Source organism: Homarus americanus, unplaced genomic scaffold (genome assembly GCF_018991925.1).
Source record: "Homarus americanus isolate GMGI-L3 unplaced genomic scaffold, GMGI_Hamer_2.0 scaffold41424, whole genome shotgun sequence".
NCBI lineage: Eukaryota > Metazoa > Arthropoda > Malacostraca > Decapoda > Nephropidae > Homarus > Homarus americanus.
Genome location: NW_024747843.1, coordinates 9,390 through 19,073, shown reverse-complemented (window position 1 = coordinate 19,073; position 9,684 = coordinate 9,390). Strand labels below are relative to the sequence as shown.

The window sequence follows — 9,684 nt, the reverse complement described above, 5'->3', positions numbered from 1 at the left end:
TAGAATACGATTGTATTTTGGGTATTAAAAGAATAAAATCTGGAATGGTAAAAACCCGACAGCAATGGGAAATGGACAATATTCGGAAAATTTTTAACAACGGCAGTAGTAGTTTGAAACATTATGTTCGAGTTTTGAATTCTACAAGTTCTACTTATGGTAAGGCTTCGGTTAAGTTTGATACATTTGTGGTGAGACTACGCTTTGGATACAAATATTATTGGCAATATATTGAAGGAACTGGTGGCATTCCTTGTAAACTGTGTGGCTATGTAAAGTCTCATACATTATATCATTACATTATGGAATGTAACTGTTTATCAGATTTTAGGGGTGATGGTATTACTGATATTACAGAGATGGTTTGTTATTTGATAAACAAAAATATGGTTAAGAATATTATGAAAAAATTCTGTAAGTTTAACATAAGATTATAGATTTTATGCATATCTTTTTGTTGTATACACATCTGATTTATGATTAGTAGAATGTTAAAGAGCTCTTGTTAAGACTAGTTTTGGGCGGGCTAACCAGCTCCTTTTGATGTAATTGCCAATAAATGTTTTGAATTTGAATTTGAATTTGACCCTTGATGGCGCTAAGTGAGTCTAACTGCCATTATTGGTGGGGAAGTAAAGACATGGCCTCCTCGAAGAGTTACTGCCATCTAAACCATCAATGGGGTTTACACTCGTTGTACTGATCATGGTTGAAGAATGAATAGCACCATCAATTTTCTTTCGCTTATCGACCAAGTGGGAAGTATTATCTTCACTGCTCGTACCCTCTCCATTCCTCCTTTCATTCTTCTTTTTGCTCTTCGCAACTTTAAACGGCTCTTGTTCTTCACATTCACTGCTGCTAGACAGCTCCAAATCCGTCAACAGTCCTCCAGCAGTACCCTGGGCTACATTGCTGTGAGTGCTGTATCCACCACCCAATTCCGTCATTTTAGTAAGCGACCTGCTCGTCGAAGCTCTTCCGCCAGCCATGACCGTACGTGTCCAGCCAGGGAGGTGTAGGAGAGCGACCTGCACGTCCGACCAGTACGGCCAGCGTTCCAGAAGTGATTTCCTGACAAGGACCCTCTATAGGTATACGTTGAGATTTTGGATATAAGGAGTTTGACATGTTCTTTCAGGAGATTAATGGCTTTCTTGAATAGACAATTGACACTAACTAAACTACAAACATCAGATTCTCTGATGTTTGGGCATCAAAATGATCTAATTTCAGTAGTATTCAGAAACTCCTGGCTTTCCCCAGGGACGCTATCACGGGATGCCATTCGTACTGGCAGACTCGACACTCACTTATTTGACAAGTGTTACCAACAATAAAGAAGGTTGAAGCTTTCAACATCACTCACAAAGGATCTTGAATGCTTTAACTGTATTGAGACATATCTAAGTGGACTCAAAACAATGGTGTCCTCTCTCACATTTAAATTCACTTTATAGAGAGGTTGGTGTCAGGAAGTCAGAGAAAATGAACGGCACCCAAGCTTGGGAGCGATGAGAAAACGGATGCCTTAGATGGGAGACTCAATAAAGAAGGCATAGTTACATGTTTTGTGGGCTATTGAGCGCAATATGAATCGTCTGATTCTCCTTTAACTGACGTGTATGGCCGTGGTCATTACGCTAACACTGGTCAATAATATTCATAAAGAAAGAATGAAAAAAAAACGCACCAGCCACCCGCCCGAACAGCGGGCGATTAAGCAAATAAGTGGTTAAATAATAGTGATTTATGTTTGCTTGTTTTTAGATTACATGCTAATATAACAATGAAGTGTAAAGAATAATATAATGATTGGTTAGATAAATACCATTTAGTTATCTATACTTTTAGTTTTGTTGTATATGAGTTTGACGGTTTATCTACAAACATCTCTCGTCACAGACCCTTGTTGCACCAATTTAAAAGCAAGGTAATGTTATTATGCAATGTCCATTGCTTTAATCGCAACAACATTTTTGACATCGCTTCTCGGCCTTTTGGCTAAGATCAAAGTGTAGTATCTGTTCTTATCAGCTTAGTATCTGATACGATCCCCATGTGGGATCTTCGATATTAAACTGATTTTTGGATCTTGGCGAAGTGCTAGGGGCTTGCCCCACCTTTGCCGCGGATTGGCCCGGTATTGCAGTGACTCCGGGATCGGTCCACTCCCCAAGGGGAGAAATTAAATCATTTTATTATACATAACTTTTGAGTAAGATGGCGATGGACATAGTGTATTATAATCGCTGTACATAGTATAGTATGTCACTTTTACTTTTACTTTTATTCTCTTCGCCACTGATCGGCTTGTTAGCCGCTTGGGCGATCGGTCATGTCTCTGATTACTTTTCCTTTTCATTTATCTTCTTCACCAAAAGATCGGCTCGCTAGCCGCCCGGGCGATCGGTCACGTCTCTATCACGCACTGTTGGCAAATACTGAGCAGGCACCGGCTCCTGAATGTACCTGAACCCGCTCCAGTGTTGGTCAAGTTTGTCTTGAAAGAGCTCACACTCGGTGCCGTCACAACACTCTCTGGTAGATTGTTCCAAGAGTTTACAACCCTCACTCCGAAAAAGTTTGCCCTCACAGTTTTCTGGACTTGCGGCTTCTTCAATCTTGAGTTGTGACCCCTTGTGAGGCGAGCGTCCGCCAGCTCCAAGTAAGGACACTCAACTGGAGTAGTGCTCCCTGAGATGCTTATACACCTCAACTAGGTCCCCCCTTGCCCGTCTGTAGTATAAGCTAGGCAAGTTCAGGCGCTCCAATCTCTCAGGGTAGCTGTGGTGCCGAAGTGCAGGCACCAGTCTGGTGGCCCTCCTTTGGACATTTTCAACCAACTGACAGTCCCTAGCATATCTCGGGGACCAGATGGGGTGACAGTACTCCAGATGGGGAAGCACTTCACTCCTGAAGATCGTTACGAAGGACGGACCGTCTAGATATCTAATCGACCTTCTTATAAGACCCAATAATTTGTTTGCCTGATTTACCTTCTTCTCGCAATGGCCCGAGAACTTCAGCTCATTGTCAACATACACGCCTAGGTCCTTCTCACATACAGTCTCAACTAGTGCAGTTTCTTCATCCCGTTGGGACATATGATACGCCTCCTTACCGTTGGTACGCCCCAGGTGCATCCTCTTACACTTCGTGACATTGAATCTCAGCAGCCATTTCTTCGACCATTTCTGGAGCCCACAGAGGTCCTTCTGCAGCTCTTCACAGTCCGCTTAGTTCCTAATTTCCCGAAATAACTTGGCGTCATCGGCAAACATTTGTATGGAGGAGTGTACAACGTCAGGCATGTCATTTATGAAACAAACAAACAACAGCGGGCCCAATACACTGCCCTGTGGTACCCCACTTGTGACAGGTACAGATGACGATTTCGTGCCATTAATCACCACACACTGCTTGCGGTCATGTAGAAAGTCTTCTATCCACGCTAGGACATTTCCCCGAATTCAGGTACCCTTCCAGTTTGATTTTCAGCCTTTCGTGGGGTACACTGTCGAAAGTCTTGGCAAAATCTAGGTAAATAATGTCGATATTACCACCCCGTTCCAGAATATGGGTCAGACACAGGTGCGACCTTTTTCTGGGTTGCAAAAAAGCACGATGTAACTCCATTTATTCGGTCCTTGGGTGGTTACCATCTGAATTTGAATTGAATTGAATCAGCTTATTTAGCCAGAAAAAAACAGATACAGAGTGGATAATAATAACAATATTAACATGGCTGAGCCAGTTGAGAACCTGAGCTCTCTTTTTAGACACCTGATACATACTCTACATTTATCTCAAGGAAGTATTATGTAACATTTAGTATCATCTGGAATAGTACAATAGGATGGTGGTAATAAGAACATCTTATAATGTTACCACGGTTATCACTTCAATATTTATTAATTTTATTTATTTATTATTTTTTATTTATATTGTTACGCCGTCTCTTAATTTACTTTAATATCCAAGGTTCTGGGCGTAACCAAAAAAAAAAGTGAAGTAAATTAAAAGGGAATAAAAATAAATAAAGTAAACCTTTAAGAATTTAATTAAATTAGATATTAACACAATAAAGAGCCTCGTAGGCTGTCACAACAAATTGATTCACTATCGAAACCTTTAAGACACAAATGATACGAAAACATCGAAACAGGATTACGTTAACACTGCATAAACATATAAATAACGAACACAAAAAATAACTATCGTGAAACAACACTGAATTACTTCAATGTAACTAAGCAAACACTGATGGACACATAAGAGACATAAATAGGTACTCGAATAGATATACCACATTGGTGGCGACAGGAACAACACAAATAAAATAAGTATAAGTAACAGGTGACGGATGTCACTCCAAAAAACGTGAACTGAATGACAAGGAGGACTGGACTGAACTCAGTCTACAGGTGGACTACTATATATAGGGTCGGCTCTGGCGCCAATGCGACCCACCTGTGAAACATGGGTCGTTTAACGATGCAGATGGTCGTTAGAGAAACAAAGAATGCTTGTTACAATACTAAATGAAGAAATAAGATGGGCTTCAACAAATAATAACAGTTAAAACCTTAACAGCACAGGGTAAGGTGACTAGATTATATAATGGTAAATATAACACATCATTACAGGAATAATATGGAACAACATGGAAGCATGTTATATAAAAAAATAGGAAAATACAACACGGTCATAACAATATATATATATATATATATATATATATATATATATATATATATATATATATATATATATATATATATATACATAAATTACAGTGGAATTGAAAAGCATAAGTATAATGGGGGAGCAGTACATCATAGGTTGTACAGTAGTAAGGTTGAACAAGAGGACAGCTGTCGGAATTATGTGTAGTTGGCAACAAGAGATCGTGGGCCCTTCGTGCACCTGTGCCGTCCGGCAGACAGAGGTACAGCGACATCGTTTGCCAGCGTAAATAAAATGGGTCATTAATGCCTTCCTAAAGAAACTATCGACATGGGATCAGGTTTGTTCCACTCTACGATTTTTTTCCGATTTTTCCACCAAGTTTGATGAAAAAACGATTGTGCCGTTTCTGCTGTCCAGCACAGACACACGGCTATTCCTATACTATATTAGAGGGATTGTCGTGGTTGTTATAAACATGGTCGTGGTTATTATAATCATGATCGTGGTTATTATAATCACGGTCGTGGATGTTATAATCATGGTCGTGGTTGTTATAATCATAGTCGTGGTTGTTATAATAATGGTCGTGGTTGTTATGATCATAGTCGTGGTTGTTATAATCATGGTCGTGGTTGTTATAATCATGGTCGTGGTTATGATCATGGTCGTGGTTGTTATAATCATAGTCGTGGTTGTAATGATCATAGTCGTGGTTGTTATAATCATGGTCGTGGTTGTTATAATCATGGTCGTGGTTGTTATAATCATGGTCGTGGTTGTTATAATCATGGTCGTGGTTGTTATAATCATAGTCGTGGTTGTTATAATCATGGTCGTGGTTATTATGATCATGGTCGTGGTAGTTATAATCATGGTCGTGAGTGTTATAATCATGGTCGTGGTTGTTATAATCATATTCATGGTTGTTATAATCATGGTCGTGGGTGATATAATCATAGTCGTGGTTGTCATATTCATGGTCGAGCTTGTTATAATCATGGTCGTGGTTGTAATTATCATAGTCGTGGTTGTAATTATCATGGTCGTGGTTGTTATGATCACAGTCGTAGGTGTTATAATCATGGTCGTGTTTGTTACAATAAGGGTCTTACCTGAGACTAACACAGGTAGAAGAAACCCCACACCTAATCTTTAATCTCAATAAACCCTGATTAACCTCACCTAATCAACAGGATTAGAGACCATTAGGATTGTACCACCAATACCGATACATTTCACACTGGATTAATAACAAAACATTTAATCCCATTTCCAATAGCTAATGTCTTACGGATACTGTAAGTATCTCGTATACTATAGGAAGGAATAGAATAAAGGTTAGAATAATTAGTTAAAGAAATATTCGCCATAAGGAGAGGTTAAAATTCTAGAAAAAAAATTATTATGAATCACCGATGATCATTCCGAGATAAATTATGTTATGAAGAGAAGTGACTTTGATTCTGGTTAGATTAGTCACCATCTGCTTAAGTCATCACCTGTGTTAAGTCATCATAGTCATCATCTACGTTAGTCAGTTTTAGGCCCATTTCACATGACTGACCGACCATCGTTGTTCTTTCCCCGCGAGGGTGTTAATTTTCAATGCGTCTTATTATTTACGCTGGTGGATGTAAGACCAGCTACCCTCACTGACGCAGCTATGGTCAATTTGGTGTTATTCTTGTTTATAAATGCCTTCTAATCTGTCTCAAGTCTATCCGTCCTGTCTATTGCCATCCCAACTGTCTGTTCGTCTGCGTGGTGTTTGTCTGTACTCTTTGTGTCGTCAAATCTGTCTGTCTTATCCGTTGTTGGCGTGTGTCTGCCTGTTTGTCTAATGTGAACCAGTCAGTCAGCTGCCTGTCTGTCTGTCTGTCATGTTAGTTGCCATATTGTCTATTTGTGCATGTATGAATCTGTCTATTTTTTGTCAACCTCCTGTCTGTTTCACTGTCTATATTCACCATGTGTCGATTGTTGTCATTTCTGTCTGTCTGTATGTACGCGTCTGTCTTATATGTTGTCTTTGTCTTTCATAAGTCTGTCTATCTGTCTGTCTTTCTGTGTGTCCTTGAATCTGTCTGTATTATGTCTATGTCTTTTGTTTGTCCGCTTCTCTCTCTCTCCATTTTTATGGATACTATCTCTATCTTTATTTATATATCCCTATGTCTCCCCATTACACTACTCATCATATTTAGCAATTTTTCTTCCTTATTAAATAGGTGATTTTAATATGGTATTCAGGGAACTTTAAAAAAACACATCCCTCCATTCATACCTCCACCTCTCAGCTCCCCCCCCCACCTGTTATCTCTAACTATTTTCTGTTTCCCCTTCTTTATTCTTCTATTTACTCATCTTCCTTCCTTTACTAATCCAAACAACATGAAAAAAAGTAGGCTAAGAGAAAAAGTGGGGGGAGGAGGAGGGAGCTGTACGATAACTGCAATCATCCTGCCGGCTGACAGAGTACAGCAACATCTTTTGCCAGCGTAAATAAAATGGTTAATTAATGCCTTCCTAAAGAAACCATCGACATGGAACCAGGTTTGTTTCACTCTACGAATTTTTTGGCGATTTTTCCACCAAGTTTGATGAAAAAAGATTGTGCCGTTTCGGCTACCCAGAACAGACAGACAGACAGACACACGCCTAGTCCTATAGTATATTAAATTATGTTTATTGCAATGGTAATTACTTATCTATTTACATGACATCAATACTATTAGAATGAACATATGCATGAAGATCCGTTAACCTTTTTTCAAACTATTAACATTCGAGGAAATTAAGATGACATTATGATCCATTAGAATAAATACCCCCCCCCCCTCATATTCTTCACCAAAATAAGAACATTCTTTTTGGAGTAGTCCCTTGGATTTTCCATATATTCCAAAACAGAGTCAAGAATGATCGTCATTCCCTACATTTACTACATTCTCTTTAGAAACCGAACCAACTCTATTTCCTAACAGACAATGATTACCATTTTGCTCTAGATTGCTATCCACAAAAACATTATTGGATTCCGTCTCTACTAACGTTTAATTTTCTTTTAAATTATCTTTATTAACAACAGCAACATCACTACAGTATATGGCACAAGATTCACGAAGTATTTTTTGATATCCAATACTGCTTGTTTGAACTCATCGATCTCCTTACGGAGTTCTACTAGATTGTTAGGGGCTATAAGGTTATTGCCCCCGTTACCAATGTCCTTCTGTGCTGCTGCATTACGTATTTCCATACGCTTTTCCCACACATTTACAGCACTTGGTGTCCCTGCAACATCGCTCCTTACAGCGTCACCTTTATCCTCTTGATTAGTGGACTGAGCTCGTTATTGCAATTGATGATCTTTCGGTTTTTTAGGACACACCCAGGAGCTGGCATTGTGAGCACCCCCACAATTTCAGCATTTTGGTGTAATTTTCTCCTTCGCCTTAAGTTTATCTCCACATACCTTAGATTCATGCATTTTTCCACAGAATCTACATCGAAAATCATTATGGCATTTCCACGCCATGTGCCCCCACTTGCAACACTTATAGCATATTAGTGGAGATTCGTTGTCGACAGCAACCTGTTTATATCCCAAACATCTCACAACTAAGAGGTTATCAAAGTTTTGAATTACCAGCTGATTTGACTGTAAGTTGTAGAGGTTTGACGACTTATATCAAAGATGATATTCCAGCATCTTTTCATTCCGCTCTAAAAATAAACGGTACCGAGTATTTGTGTGTTAGTATTACGCTTCAAGATGCTACACTGTTCATTATTAATGCTTATGTGCATGCTGACTCCTTGACAGCTGATGATCTGCCGGACATTATTTTTGCTGATGATTGTTTACTAATTGGTGATTTGAACGCTAGGCATATCAATCTTGGCAGTAGAGGTTCTCAAAATCACAATGGAATGGTTCTGAAAAATATCGTAGACTCTATAGAAGATGCTAGGGTCCTCTGAGCTGGTGAGCCGACACATGTTAAAGGGGGTAGACTTGATTATGCAATACTTTTTAATATGTTAGATGTGCATGCAAATTTGAATATTGTGGATCCGCTTTTGAGTGATCAATTTGCAATTAAATTGAAGCTTCATTTGAACAAAAATTTTTATGTTAACAATAGGAAAAGGCATACAATAACAGTAGGCCAACATAGTGAATTGGTAGCCAAAGTCGGCGAGTGGTATAAAGCGTACAAAAAGCTTGGAATTAAAGTTGAAAACATATTTTATGATGATTTGTTAGTAGTGATTGATTCCATTTTGAATAAGCCAAGGAGACAGTATGGATATAACACAAAACCTAAGCCTAGGAATTATAATGATAAGATTATAAAGGGGTGGAAAAAGTTACTGAGGAAATGTCATAGTAAGTGGAGTAAAGATCCTAGCAATGAAAAAAACCGGGAAACTCTGATTGAAGTGGCAGAGTGTACAACAGAGTTCAATCAGAAAGCCAGAAGTATGTATTGGAGTGGTTTTTTTGAGAGAGATTGCTCAATCAAAATTTTTGAATCAGGTTTGGGATGGTGTGAATAGGGTAAGAGGAGTCAAGAAGAAATTTAATGTTCATCCCAATCCAAACGCCAAAGCTAATGAACTAATGAATAAGTGGGCGTATGCATCTAATTATGAGTGTCTCCCATGTAATGTTCAGATTTACTTGAGGAATTCAAGATCTATGAAGCGAAGGTTGGTGAATATCCAAAGTACTGAAAGTGAGGAAACCTGTGTTCCTTTTATTAAGGATGAAATTCTGAATGCTGTAAAGAGAGGGAAGTCTAGTGCTCCTGGCAGGGATGGTCTAACTTATGATGTTATAAATTATCTTATAAGTATGGAGGACAACCCAATTCTAGATCTCTTTAATTTGTCATATGAAAATGGAAGACTGCCAGTGAAATGGAATATGGCACTCATTGTTCCTGTGCCTAAGGGCGATAATGATTATAGACCCATATCCTTAAC

The 9,684-nt window shown here is 38.8% G+C and overlaps 1 non-coding gene across 1 annotated transcript; it reads left to right on the top strand.

The window, feature by feature from the left end:
* Positions 1–1,984: 1,984 nt before the first annotated feature.
* Positions 1,985–2,177, top strand: LOC121879869. The gene has a single exon (XR_006091452.1). It is a non-coding gene; the product is annotated as a U2 spliceosomal RNA (small nuclear RNA).
* Positions 2,178–9,684: the final 7,507 nt, after the last annotated feature.